The 15,246-nt window shown below is 38.6% G+C and overlaps 1 protein-coding gene across 5 annotated transcripts in view; it reads left to right on the top strand.

Annotated features, from left to right (window-relative positions):
• opcml (opioid binding protein/cell adhesion molecule-like) overlaps positions 1-15,246 on the top strand; it is a 2,226,798-nt gene that overhangs the window by 1,234,188 nt on the left and 977,364 nt on the right. The gene's annotated exons all lie outside the window — the stretch shown is intronic.

Below are 15,246 nucleotides of genomic sequence, written 5' to 3'. Positions count from 1 at the left end.
TAGCTACCAGCTCCATTTCTCTCCTGATCACTTTCTGAGGTTAATCCTATCTGTTTGCAACTTTGGTGTCAAAGTTGACTCGAAAATAAGCTTTTAATCACATATCACACTATCAGTCAGCACCCTTTTTGTAATTTCTCTACTTTGCCCCACCTCAGTTTATCTATTGCTTAAACACTTATTTGAACCTTTGTTATCTTTCGATTTGATTTTTGAATATATTCCTGGCTGATCTTCCACATTGCTACTTCTTATCCATAACCATAACCATAACCATAACCTCAATCCTTCAGTTTATTAAAAGTCTACCTATATCTGAACTCATATCTAGTCTTGTTTACCTATCACTCGTGCCTGCTGACCTTACTGGATCTCAATCAATTTATTGCTTTTAAAAATCATGTCCTTATTTTTAAACACCTCAATGCCCTCACTGCTCCCTGTCTCTGTAATCTTCTGCAGATAGATTTGTGAAATGTGATGCATAAAAAAAGGTGTTTCAATTTGTTTGGTATATACACCAAGGGTTGTAGTAACAACCCCACAATCTGATTAGAAATATCCTAACTTGATATTTTGGTTGGGCATCACATTAGTTTACATTGTTAATAAAACCTGGGCTAATTTATGATTCACGTTTTTCTTTAATATTGGAAGGTCAGAGAAAATTATGCGAGCAATTCCTAAAAGCTTTATTGGCTATGTCTTATTTATGCAAATTTTACTGATCCAAATGAACGGTATGCTTCCCAAGTGATTTTTTTTTTCTTCTTGAACTAAATTACTGCAGCTAGAAATCAATGGCCATAAATTATAAAGGCATGACAAAGCCACTCTGAATGAGTAAACGCATCTTTACGGTATGGCAGTTAAGAAGGTAAGTTTCCAGGTTTGACCTATGCCACGTAATGATTTGGCTAATCTGTGTTAGAGCAGTGATAATGACGACTCATGAGAAAAGGACAAAGTCTTTAGGATTCCTGTTTCAGGAATTGCACTTATTGGATGTTGGTTGAAGGTAGACTTCAGTTTAGTTGCAAAGCCATCACAGATGAATCGGCACCAACATTTAGCTGGTACATAAAAGAGGAATATTAAGAGAATCTTATGACACAGTTATAATGTCCCTACTTCTGTGCCAGGTGATATAACTTCAAATCCCACTTGTTCTAGTGAGGTGCAATAACATCTCTGGAAAAGTTGATGAAAAGTATCTCCCTACCTCGGAGCCAGGACACCTGGGTGCAAATCCCACCTGCTCCAGAGATGTGTAATAATATCTCTGAATAGTTGGTTAAAGAATTCCGAAGTGAATAATGCACAGGAAGGTTAGTTTGGGCTGTATCGAAATGTACTTGAGCATGGGTTTTCAACTTTTGTATATTGAAAGTCACTAGTGATGTCAAAAACAGTTGAAGGTTAAGAATAGACGGTTTCAATCAAAAACGTCTGATGTTATTAAATAATACTTTGCCCAAAATGATCAGATGAAGTTTGAGTAAAACATGCAATCTCTAAATTATACTTGGGAGGTTGTACATCCTTGGTTTATTTCCCTAGATTTTGCTTATATTAACTAGCCAGTATACTGCTGATTCTAACACCCTGTATTTTTGTAAGGATGGAATACCTAGAGTGAGGTCAATTTCTCCGGTTCCCCAGTCATCTTGCTGTTTTTGGTGGTAATGGCTGGAGCAATGGAATGCAAACTCGTGCATTGATCAAGCAGACATGATGGTGCTGGTCCTGATGCTCTCCATAGCAACTACCAACCTGCCCATGAAGCCAGTCAGACACTCACATGGCAGAGGCAGCATGGTGCCAACAGCATTGCTGCAATCCCACAAACGTCGAATCAGTGTTCTCACTGCCTACGATAAAACTGTCCATTGCTCCTGTATCAGCGTGTGCATTTCTATTAAACTCTTAATTGTTGACATCACAGGGCCCCCTCTTGCCTGAGTTTGAGCATGTCCCTGCTCTCCGACAGTTCTCCGAGTATCAGTGACCTGGGGCATTCCTTCCTCCACCAACTTATGCTCTGGACTTGAATCGTACAAATATACTCAGTGGGCTGTCAATATGTGAGCTGATGGAGGATGTTTCAGGCTGACTTTTAATGGGGTCATGGTGCAAGTTTTTATGAGTTACATTTTGAATCCACCCTAATTAATTGTTGAAGTTAGATTTGTGTTATGCTTGATTGACAGATTCTCTCATTTGTCACTGAGTCATATTGCAAGGATGAAAGTAAGGCTGCACTCAGTATTCAATGGAAAAGAAAATTATGTCAACAGTAAAGTGGGTTGTCGATTCACTGCCACTTACCTTGAATGAATTCTCCTATGAGGGCATTGTTAACTGCATAAGCCCCATTTCTATCCAACAACACACGATTATCTGTACATTTGCAATAGTGAAAGTGGAAACACAATGGGAATTTCCTGAAAATTGAAACTGGAAACCATTGTTTCCTTCTGTTGACGATAGCTGGAGATATTTTACCTTCAGTGCAACTGTTAGCTATTATGTCTAATGCATGATGAGATAGCTGGATTATTTACTTTACTTCAGTCAGGAAGTTGGCAAGGATAGATGCAAACATCTCTGCCAGCTGCAGACAATTAACAAGACTGTTTTGAACTTGTCTTAATGCGAGACTGATAAAAACAAGAAATGCAACAGCTTGAGGAACAATATCTTCTGTGTACATGCAGAAATCTGGAGCACTTGTGGAAATGCCTCCAACTGGAGGGCACCTCTCCTGATGATGTTTTTGACTCACATACATTTAATTGCCATGAACAACACTTGGAACTAGAATGTGGATGAGATAGAAATAAAATATTTGCCCTTTTTTGTAATACGAAATATGCTTATTTTTAAATCGCTAATTGAGAACCAACCATGAAACCATTACAGTCTGTGCTTGCCACAGTTCTGTTTGCCTTGTAAGCTCAAAAAATTGACTTCCAATGTTACTTTCTCCCCCAAAGATAAATGAAATCACTCAGTACTTATTGAACCTTACTCTTCAAATTATCTAAATTGACAAATGGTCTTCCTTTGCTTAAAATTTGCATGATCCTAGCAGCTGAAAATCTGTGCTCTGTAATGCATTTGACCATCACTATAATTCACAATCTTAGTACTTCCTGACTGCATTTTTAAGCTAATTCCTTTGAAAATGTATAACCCCATCAATATATGAAGAATCTTTGAAAACATTCTCCATTTCTTGCAATCTTTTACTTTTAGCATTTCCCAATTTAGACTCAGAATGTATTTTGGCTTCTTTAGACAAGACCGCTTGTTATTCAGAATTTAATGCCTTCCATGTAGGTGAATTTGGAGGCTAGTCAGGGTATTTAATTGGGCAGGTGAATGCCAGGTGAAACTCTGATTCCTTCCTGCCACTGACTCTATTACGTCTGGGCAAGAAGGTTTGAGGATGGCACTCCCACCCAGGCACCAGTTAAAGTGCATAAGTAGGCAATTAAGAACTTACTTAAGGGCTTATCCCACTGGTGCTGGTATTGAATCCTGAACCTCTGAGGACATGAGGGTGCTCACTTGCATTGTGTTGAATACAAAACAACTGGAGACATCTTTGGTAATAAATTGCCCAGATGTGGAGATAAAGAGGAATTGCTGCATAGTTCAGGATCCAGACACTATTGTTCATTTTAACAATAACACAAAATGGGTAGGACTTTTTTTCTGAGATCAATGTGCCAGTTACTTTATCTTCAGAAGTTGGTCTAAAAGGAAGTAAAAACAAAACAATTGCGTTCATATAGTAGCTTACCTGACCACCAGGCATTTCAAACGCTTTATATCCAGTCAAGTACTTTTGATGTCTAGTGAATTATGAAGTAGGAAAATCAACACCAAATTTGCACTCAGAATGGTCCCAGAGCAACAATAGGTAAATGTTCAGGTAACCTGTAATTGTGATCTTGATTGAGCGATAAATGCTAGCAAGAGAATATGACAGCTCACGATTTAAATAGTGCTGTAAGATAATTTGCATCTTTGAGAGAGCAGTTGGGACCACAGTTCAATCTTTTATCCAAACGAAAGCACATTGGGAATGCATTGGATAATCATCCTTGCTTTTAGTGCTTAAGTCCTGGAGTATGACTTCTACTTTGTGAAAGGGAAAACTCCTTGCACTTTAAAATAAATAAAATTAATTGTTCCTTTTTATGCCTTCCTGTGATGAAGCCCACTTAGCACCCAAGAGAATGGAGAAGTCATTGGCTCCTGTATCTTTACTAATGACAATGATGGCTGCTCCAGGATGATTCAACATTCTGCTTTATCTTTCTCCACCAAATAGTTTATCTGAGGAGAAGTTAACTTCCTCAGCACATACCTCCAGTTGTTACTCTTTAATCAAGTTGAAAAGTACTTCATATGGAGTGGTGACCGTGAATCTATTTCTCACACTAGTGCGACTCAATGATTTAACCTGCTAATGTGCTATCTTGCTGGTTGCTTGGGCACCTATGGTTCTCTTCTGTCAAATTTATTCTGCATGCATTTTTTTTTGTGCTGTTAGTTATTTTAATTTTATTTCATATTAGAGGTGATACATTCACCTCAATGATTCCCTTGTTGAATTGTAATAACTTGTTATGATGCTTATAATTTATCTTTGACATTAGTTGCTTAGATTGCGTAATTTAACTGTTCGTTTGATTCAGTTTAAGTTGCTCTGTGACATGGAGTAGCATTAATGTAAACTGTCATTATACTGAAATTTGGTTCAGTTATTTTTAGCCCTGTATTTATTCCCTAGTTGTTCAAGAATTACTGTTTAACAGTTACAGGAATTATAGAGGAATCTTTGGAACAGTGCCAGCAGTACTAATAGCTTAGTTGCTCATAAAAGAGAGAAAATAAGCTCATGAAGAGCAAATATGCACTGTTCTACTGTCTTCTGTATTAGAGTCTTGTAGTATATTTGAAGATGCTAACTGCTTATATGTCTGAAGTGGAATGTTACTGTGGGGATTTTGTATGATTGATGTGCGTATTACTCGTGCATTAGCATTATGTACCAATAAGCGCATATCTAGAATGAGAAAGCGATATGAATTCAAGATTAACAGGCATTTCCTCAGTATTTTCAAAGTAATCACCCAGGAAAGGTGTGGGGTGGGAAGAGGCAGACAGATCTTCCTTGACAGAAAGAAAGATTCAGCCATACATCTCTTCAGTAATAATCAAGTTAGGCAGATCTGTTTTAGTTTTATTTTGAAATCAAGAAATTCTGGGTAATGGCTTTTGAGGTTGGGAAAACTGAGCATGAAAGATGCTGTGAAAATCTTCTTTATGCAGACTTAGTGGAGATATTCGTTGAGGATTTGTTTGGGCAATGGTCTAATGGTATTATTACTGAACTGTTAACCTAGAGACCTAGATAATGTTCTGGGGAGCAGGGTTTGAATTCAGCTTATAAAGAAATCTAGAATTAAGTGTCTCATGATGATCATGAAATCCATTGTCGATCATCAGTAAAAGCATTTTTTGCTTCACTAATGTCTTTTTGGGGTGGAAACTTTTTGGGGTCGTCTGGCCTCCATATGACTGTGGACCCACAGCTATGCAGTTGACTCTTAATTGCCCTCCCGGCAAATGGGATGGGCAATAAATGCTGGTCTAGCCAATGACACCCTCATCCTATGAATGAATAATAAAAAGCATAGACCAAAGTGTGTTGAATGGGAATTTGGATAGATGTTTGAAGCAGTATAAAAGGCAGGGTTGTGAGACAACAGCAGTGCCAAACAATACCAGATATTGCTTATAAACTAGGCAGGTTTGGCAACATGTGGAAAAAAAAAGCAGAGTTAACGTTTTGAGTCCAGTGACCCTCCTTCAGAACCAATAGTGTTGAGAAAAAGGGAGATATGCTGAAGACTTGGGTGTGGAAATAGATGGGAGATGGGTGTGGGTGGAGGGAAAGAGTGAGCAGATAGGTGGCGATGGAGCCCAAAGAGAGAGAGAGAGAGAGAACAAAGGTTAGGCAAATAAAGGAATAGATGATAGTCTGCCAGGTTGATAATGGGGACCCGAGTAGGTGAAAACGGGTTAGCTGTGCTGAGAGTAGCCAATGTCATGACAGGGCCTGAGATGTGAAGGTGGATAAAGAATTTTTAAAGTGTTCAGGTTCTAGAATTGTTGAACTCGATATTTAGCTCTGAAGTCTGTACAGATCCCAAGCAGAAAATGAGATATCAATTTGGATTAGTCCAATAGGACCAGGTGTAGTCATCATGGGCCAAATGGTTTTCTCAAGCACTAAATTTCTCTGGTCTGTGTTTAAGACTTCTCTGGATGACTTTTTAAAAGGGTGTCTTTTTGTTATACCATCCTGAATGGTGAGATGAATATATTTGGCAGGGGTATTTAAATGATAGAGACAGATATGCAATGATTATGGTTGCACACAGTCATTGTGCACAGAAACTTCAATTAACTGTTTCTTCATGAAGTATTCCTGATAATATTTCTGTCATGTCAACATGATTTCAAAACTTTAGGAAACAAACAAGATGTGTTGAATTTTGATTCAACATCCCTAGGGACACTTTTGTTTCTTTTCAAATAGCTGGCACTTATGACACTCATGGATCATTTCAAAAGAAATGATGCTTTTAAAAGTCATGAAAATGGTTTGTCTCTCAGAGACATCCTGGTAAACTCCCATTTGACAAATGATAAACATCATAGATTGCGACAAGACGTAGCCTTAAATAGAAATGAAAATGCTAGAAGTGTAACTTAATATGTGTATCAAATTTAACTTCCTAATGGCAGGAAACTTTCTTTTCAATTCTTGGGTTATTCCCACAAACCAATTTGAATGTAAATTTGCACTTGTGATCTCCCTTTAGAGTTTTGGTTCCACCATGTCATAGATGTTGTTAATTTTAGGAAAGGATATAATTCACAAGTCTGGAGGAAAAATTGAAAGTCATTTTAGACTCAGGGTTTTCATAGAATTTATTTGAAGACCTTAAGCAGTTATAATGAATTGAGGCTGGTCAACATTGCATTGTATATAGCTGATCTGAACAACTGAAAAACAGGATAAGAAAGTGGGGAGAAAAGGTGGATTTGAATAGTCTGCAGACTCAGATTTTAAAATTGTATTTTGAGGGCTGAATCCTCAGTGGAAAAGGGCAGAATGATTGCAGGAATAAAAACATGAGACAGAAGTGTCATGGAATTTTACCATGCTAAAGTGTTTGCCATGCAAGAGTGGAACATTATTACGTCACAGAAAGCACCAGCAGTGACTTTCCCTGAAAAAATATTGAAGGACTTTGAATGCAATGAGGTGGAAGCATAATTGTGGAACGACCATTTGAACAGGTTTGAGAAAGAAAAAAGCCACATGTAAGGTTAAATATGGGATAATAGGAGAAAGCTTGAGAATTGGTGATTTGAAGCGTGGGTAATGACAACAGTTTTGCAGAGCTGGAGACAATGATGAAAGTCCTGACACTGAATCTGTATCAAATGAATCGACAGAAGTATGTTTAAAGGCTGCTGAAAACAATAGGAGATTTTGCTATTTGAGTTTGGCAATACACCATGCATGTCACCAGATAGATTTCTTCCTTCATTTTATGATTTTAAAGTGAAATAACTATGCTGAGTGTGTCAAACTTTGGTTCAAGTTCCTGTATGAACTTGAGAACATGCCTTCATACCTGGTAGCAGCAGCAGGATATTACAACTCTGTCTTGTGCCTTTTACACTCATTGAAAGCATTGGATAACACTTGTCTACAGTAGTATTTGCAATTCACTTTACATTCGGAGACTGTGTCACCTTCCTAACAAGCTCAACAGAGTACAACTTAATATCATGTTAGAACAAATGTATCACAGTGCTCTTTCATAAATGAAAAGACCATTTGTTGCAAACAGTAAATTGTGAGATAATACATGTAGGATTCTTAAGGGACTTGATAGAGTAAATGCTGAGAGGATGTTTCACTTCTTGGAAGTGTCTTGGACCAGCAGGCATAGTCTCAAAATAAAGGGGTGCTTTTTTCTCATGCTGTAATATTGTCTGCGGAAGAAAGAGTTGTCAATGTCACCCCACTGATTATGGAAGGAGAGGGAAAATAGGAAACTTCAGACCTGTTAACTTGAAATAAGGAAGATCATAGGTTCAATTATAAAGATGTGATAGCTGGACATTCACAAAATAAGTGTTGATTTTGGCAGAGTCAACTTTAACAGAAAATCATGTTTAACACAGTTTTGATTTTTTTTTGATAGAATTTTTTGAGGATGCTGCTAGCAGAAGTATTAGGTGGGTTCAGTGGATGTAGTGCATTTGGACTTTCAGCAAGGCTTTTTATCAAGTCCCACAGAGGAGTTCAGTGGACAAAATTGAAGCACATACGTTGGGTGATGATATACCAGCATGGAATAAGGGTTGGTTAACAGGCAGCAAGCAGAAAGTAGGAACAAATAGGTACTTCTCAGGTTGACAAGCTGAGACAAGTTGGGTAGCACAAGCATCAGTGCTTGGGTCCCATCTGTTTGCAGTTTATATCAAGATTTTGTGTATTTCCAAGTTTATGGATGACATAACAGCGATGGGAATGTGAATTGTGAAGAGGGCTCAAAGTAACTTCAGGACATTGAGACGGTGGAAAAGAGTTCAGCTGCTGGAATATAATGTGTGAGTGCAGCAGTGAAAGTGCAGAGTACTTCTTAAATGGTGAGAGAGTAAAATGTCTTGATGCTCATAAGGACCTATAGGCCTTAAATTTGTTTCTTTCACATGATTGTCGAAATTGTCATAGTTAAAAGTTCCCGTGAATCAGGACCTGTTTATTCCAATGTAATAATTCCAAAGACTCTTGACTCTTTCAAGTGCTGAAGGTTGGGATTCAAAACTCACCCCACTGCTAATCTATCAGTTTCAGACCTTTGAAGACTAATTGAAATAAGGAAATATTTGTAAAAACTATGAGATTAGGGGCAGGAATTTTTTTTTTCGTGCTAATCTGCAGAAAACATATCTGACAAAGCACTGATAACTAAGAATACAAAAGGTACACATGGTTTAAAAAAAACTAATCATTTGATTGAAAAATTACGAAACATTTAAAACAAATTCACTGAAGAATTGATTTGTTTTCATCAAACATTTATGTTATCTAGTTCAATAAAATCAAACAAAAACACAGAAATAGCCATTTAGCTCCTTAATTCTGTAATGCTTCTCCTTGAGTTACCTGATCCCATCCCATTCTCTTCACTACCTCACCCTATACTCTTAATTTTGATCTTATTAGTTATTGTTTGATAAAGATTCTGTGGACTCAAAACCAATAATCATTCGAATTAACCGACAGTCTATAAAGATTTCTTACTGACTTCTTTTAATTACTTTAGCCACTGAAGGTGGTTCAAATACTGTTTCTCCCTGTCTCTTGTCTGTAACAATGGGCTGAACGTTCCCCGAATGATGTGGGCATTTACAAGTCATTTGGGAAAATACAGTCAAATTGGAAAAATTGAGATGCTCAACATTGAGAAAAGAAAACTTTACAGGCAAGTTTTGAACGGTGAGATAAGTCTATTTCCATGCACTTTCATATCATTAGTACCTAACCTCACCTCATTTATCTACAATGACCTTTTCTCCCATCCTCCGGAAAGACACTGGACAGCAACAATTCCTGACATGGCTGTCAGTGTAGTTAGGTAGTAGTTCCAGTTTTTTACTTCCTCGGCGAAGCTGCCATCTTGGACAGTAGTACCCAATGTCTCAGGCTATGTTTCATGAGCACCAACCACCTGCAACCCCCATCTGTTGAGGTTGGTATCTGACATGCAACAGCTTCACCACATTACCATGGCACACTTCTGACCCACTTAGAATACAGTTATTCATTTTAGTGTTGCACTTTAGCATGCAACAGCACATTGCATTGCAATACTGTAGCCAGACTATTTTGCTTGCAGGGACAGGGTGTGCATCTCATGGATTGAAGCATGGTGATCTTAGCTTACACAAACACTGCGCCAACTTGGATGCTCGTTGTAACTATGCTTGCCTTGCTTTGACTTTTGTGCATTGCTGCATCGTTGAGAACTTGCAGGCTCAGATTACCTCTATCTTGCTTTACCTCCCAGTGCAGACACAAAACCAGGCAACTTGTCATGTTTTTCAATTGTGACCAGTCAAAGAGATTGATGTGCTGGTGTATGGCATCGTGCCATGTCAATTTCATAACTGCAGTGTATGCAAACAACTTGCACGGCATTCACACTACATGTGCTTAACCTAAATGGACATGTCTCAATGTCTAAGTGAATTACGCTTTGTGAAGTCAACGGGGACAGTTGGCAGTCAAGAGGTACTGGTATTGTATAAAATATTAGTAGATTTTCATGCCAGGTTGTTAGTTGTGGCTTGGTCTAAAGAATCTTCTGTAAGATGGAAACTCTTGATAAAACAATTGTTTTGTTTTCAGGGTCATAATTGTACAGTGTCAACCAGGTGGGCCCAAACCTCAAGGAAGAACTGCATGTGTGAAGTGATTTTGAGGTAACATAGCATAGTGGAGACATGTGCTACTCTACATAACCTCTTTGCTTGTGTTTACCTTCAATGCTTTGCCATTCCACCCCCGCCACCCCCCAAAATGTCACCAAAACACACAGAGATGCGTCCACTCACCTGTGGAAAGACCTATAAATTTTCATATCCCTCGAAACCTTTCCTATTATGTATTAGCCAAATGTCTTTTAAACATTGTAACTGTACCTGTATCCACTAGTTTCTCTGGCACACATGAACCACTCTCTGTGTCAAAGAAGTTGCCCCTCCTGTCCTTTTAAATCTTCCTTGTCTTACCTTAAAAATATGCCCCCTTGTTTTGAATACCTCCACCCTCAGGAAAAGATCCTTGCTTTAATCTTATCTATGCACCTCATGATTTTTAAATCTCAATAAGGTCACCTCCTACTGTACGGTGAGAAAAGTCTCAGCCTATATAACCTCTCCATATAACTCAAACCCTCCACTCCCATCAACATCCTGATAAATTTTTTCTGAACCCTTTGTAGTTTAATAATATCCTTCCTATAGTAGTGCGACCAGAATTGCACACAGTATTCCAGAAGAGGTTTACCAATGTTCTGGGAGAAAGTGAGGACTGCAGATGCTGGAGATCAACCTGAAGAAGGGCTCATGCCTGAAATGTCAATTCTCCTGCTCCTTGGATGTTGCCTGACCTGCTGCGTTTTTCCAGCAACACATTACCAATGTTCTGTACAATCTCAACATGACATCTAAACTCCTATACTGAAAGGGCTGGGCAATGAATGCAAGCGTGCTTTCTCTGCATATGATATTCAGTTGAATGCTCTCATCAAGATCATAAGTCATAGGAGCAATAGTAGGCCATTCAGCCCATCAAATCTATTTTGCCATTCAGTAACATAATAGCTGATCTGATAATTCTCAACTCCACTTTCCTGCTTTTCGCCAATAACTTTTGATTCCCTTCCTGATCAAAAGTCTCTCTCAGACTTGAATAAACTTAATGATTCAGCCTCAAGAGGTGGCTGTTTGAAGGTATTTTACATCTGGTATTTGGGAATCTTTTAAAGGCTAGTTCATTAGAGTTCAGGACCGGCATGCTGCTGTGGAAATGAAGGATACAGATGGCAAGATTCAAGAACCTTGGTTGACAAGAGAAGCTGAGAGCTTAGGCAAATAAAAAAGGAGGCATACGTAAGTTTAGGAAACCATTTCATAATGCTTCATAACCTTAATTTTAAGTAGAAAAGCTGAAAATGTGTTGCTGGAAAAGCGCAGCAGGTCAGGCAGCATCCAAGGAACATGAGAATCGACGTTTCGGGCATAAGCCCTCCTTCAGGAGCCCTTCTTCAAAAGTCTCTCTCAGACTTGAATATACTTAATGATTCAGCGTCAAGAGGTGGCTGTTTGAAGGTATTTTACGTCTGGTATTTGGGAATCTTTTAAAGGCTAGTTCATTAGAGTTCAGGACCGGCATGCTGCTGTGGAAATGAAGGATACAGATGGCCTGAAGAAGGACTCATGCCCGAATCGTCGATTCTCCTGCTCCTTGGATGCTGCCTGACCTGCTGCGCTTTTCCAGCAACACATTTTCAGCTCTGATCTCCAGCATCTGCAGTCCTCACTTTCTCCTTTTAATTAGAAAACCCCAGATTACTTGTTCTGCTGCTCAAGTCGCTCTCTATAACTATGTCCTACTCTAATAGTGAATAAACACAATATGTCTTGCAATGCATTTGTCTCCTTTTACAACAGAGACTCAAACCGTTGATTTTCCTGCTCCTCGGATGCTGCCTGACCTGCTGTGTTTATCCAGCACTACTCTACTCTATCAATTCAAAGAGTCCACCAAAAGCTTTGTACATACTTAACATTGATTTTTTTTTTCTTTAAATAGTTTATTTGTGCTGCCAGGATTTTGTTTTAACTTGCACGCCTGTACATTAGCGTCTTTTCTTTGTTTGATTTAAATTCTCAGAGTAAACAGCAGAATTTATTTTAACTTTCCACGTGAAGCAGTCAATGTTCACACAGTTAAACTGGCAAATGGCAACAAGATAACAATCACATAATCTGTTTTGATTTCATTGGTTACAGGATAAACAATATGTGGGAGAGAACGCCACTTCCAGATAGTGCCACAAGGGTCTTTTTACTGCCATGTGATGAAGTCTATATTTTCGTATTGTTCCACAGATGGACCTCTAGTGCAGAGTTCCTGAGCTACTGCACTGCATTGTTAGCCTATGTTCTGTTGCAGTCTCTAAAGAAAGACTTGGACCGATAGTCAGCTTAACCCTTGTATATATTTGCTTATGTATTGCCACTGAGACAGTTTGTCATTGTGACAGGCAATGAAGGACAGAACTTTATACAAAGGCATTTGTGCTAGAATAGTTATGTTAGTGTATTAGCCCCTTGCTGAGCAGTAAGTTTGACTTGATGTGCTTTCGATTGTGTGTGTTTCTAGAAGTAAACCCAATAATTTAACACAGCTCTTGATTTTGACTGAACGCATGATTTAATTTTAATTTGGTACATATGTTTCTTTTACCTGAATTCATGCTGTTACTGACCAGAAGAATAGGCAAAAGAATTTTAAACATACATCTCTTCCAAAATTTATTGCATCCCATGGTAATGTGTCCATTGCTGAATTAACTGTGTTTGATCATGTGCAGCTTGAATTATTAGTGTCTGCCGAAAAGGTCAAGTATTATTAACACAGGCAGCAATGACAAGTGGCAGCAGCACAATACTGTACTGGGACTTTTTTTTAAGCCAAGGAAGAGCTGTAGCAATTCATTAACATGATGAACTGAAGGTAAGGTCTCACTATTACAGTTTGATGCAAGGCTACTTCAAATCTTGACTCTGTCATTTTGGCACTCTGGAAGCTCAAACTAATAAAATTGTCAGCTAGCATAGATTAGTCCACTTCTTGTATGGCCTACATGACTATATGATTTTTAGAATCCCGACAGTATGGAAGCCATTCAGCCCATCAAGTACACACCAACCCTCTGAAGAGCATCCCATCCAGATCCAGCCCCCTTCCCTATTCCTGTAATCCTGCATTTCCCATGAATAATCTACCGAGCTTGTACATTCTCGGACACTGTAGGGCAATTTAGCATGGCCAATCAAACTAACCTGCACATCTTTGAACTGTGGGAGAAAACTGGAGCACCTGGAGAAAATCCACGCAGACTCTGGGTGAATCTGTAACTTCACACAAATAGTTGCCTGAGGGTGGAATCAAACCCAGGTGTTTGGTGCTGTAAGGCAGAAGTGCCACCATGTTAAAGAAGCCAGTATGTGTGTACTCTGTGTGCAGTCTGAAATAACAACTCACTCTGATTTTGCACACACAGGCTATTATGGACCTTGTAGATCTAATTGACAGTCTCTCTTCAGCACTTTCACTCTTCCCCTTCTCCTTGCCCATGTCTTTTTCTGCCTCCATTTACCAATACTATTTAAGGTAATCGCTGTGGGTCTTCAGAGAGATATGGTTTTGACTTCCTTCTGCAGCTGCAGAATGAGTGGAGAACTTTGTTGAATGCTAAAGGATGACCTTAGAAAAGTTTTGGATTCACAACAGAGAAATGCTTGGCTTTGCCAAGAAGGAGAAAATAACATTGCCAGCATTTCATGGTTGATATGATCTGGACCACAGAGTTGGGAAGATCTTATATGTAGGGAAAGAGTTTTGCAGGTTTTTTTTTCTTTCAAAAAGCTGCAGAATGAGCAAGCACATGGCTTTTGGGGTGAGCTGGATTTCAATGGTTCAATATTGATTGCATGCCCAATCCTCAGCAAGCCATACATATAAATACAGAGGGAAACCTTGATTACCAGGCTGCCAATTTACGAACCAGCAGATAGTTTGCAAAAATGGGCAGAATTGAATTCCTATCATCCTGCAGCAGAAGATATAGATGCTTGAAAACATGTACCAACAGGTTCAAGAACAGCTTCTTCCCTGCTGTGATTAGACTGCTGAATGAACCTCTTTAACTTCAAATCATGTTAATCTTGCTTTTTGCACCTCTTGTGCAGCCATAATCTTGTGTGCCTCATTCTGTGTAAACTCCCAATAATCTGTATGTCCTTGATTGATATGATCTGCCTATACTGCTTGCAAAACAAAACTTTTCACTGTACTTAGGCACATGTGACAACAAGAAATCAAATCAAACCATACTAAGTATATCTCTTTAAGATATCACCACAAATCCAGGTTTGGCTATTTAATGACTTGGACAGCCTGCTCTACATCTGACTTACTTTGACTTATTTGTGTAATAGGCAGAATGTCCTGTTTAGCTTGTGCTCAGCATCCTGTCAGTTGTGAACATCACTTATATTGTCACTGCATTATAGTAGTGGGTACATTTGAAGATTCATGTTTTCCAACAGTGATCTGAGGTATACTGGGCACTTTGTAGGACAAAAGTAGTGTCCTTGGGGCTATTCATGAGTTTATGTGATGTATAGTGAGAAATTATGTGACCTGTATAGCCATTATTCCACATGGGATTTTGATGCACTCTATTTCAGCATCAAGCTGAACAAATGTCTCAAACCATTTCTATGACATCCATCTCCCAACATGTCTGTAAAATAGACATTAAATAAACTAAATATAACACTAGT

The sequence above is a fragment of the Chiloscyllium plagiosum genome, chromosome 35, assembly GCF_004010195.1.
Source record: "Chiloscyllium plagiosum isolate BGI_BamShark_2017 chromosome 35, ASM401019v2, whole genome shotgun sequence".
In the NCBI taxonomy this organism is placed as follows: domain Eukaryota; kingdom Metazoa; phylum Chordata; class Chondrichthyes; order Orectolobiformes; family Hemiscylliidae; genus Chiloscyllium; species Chiloscyllium plagiosum.
This window is presented reverse-complemented; position numbering and strand designations above follow the sequence as displayed.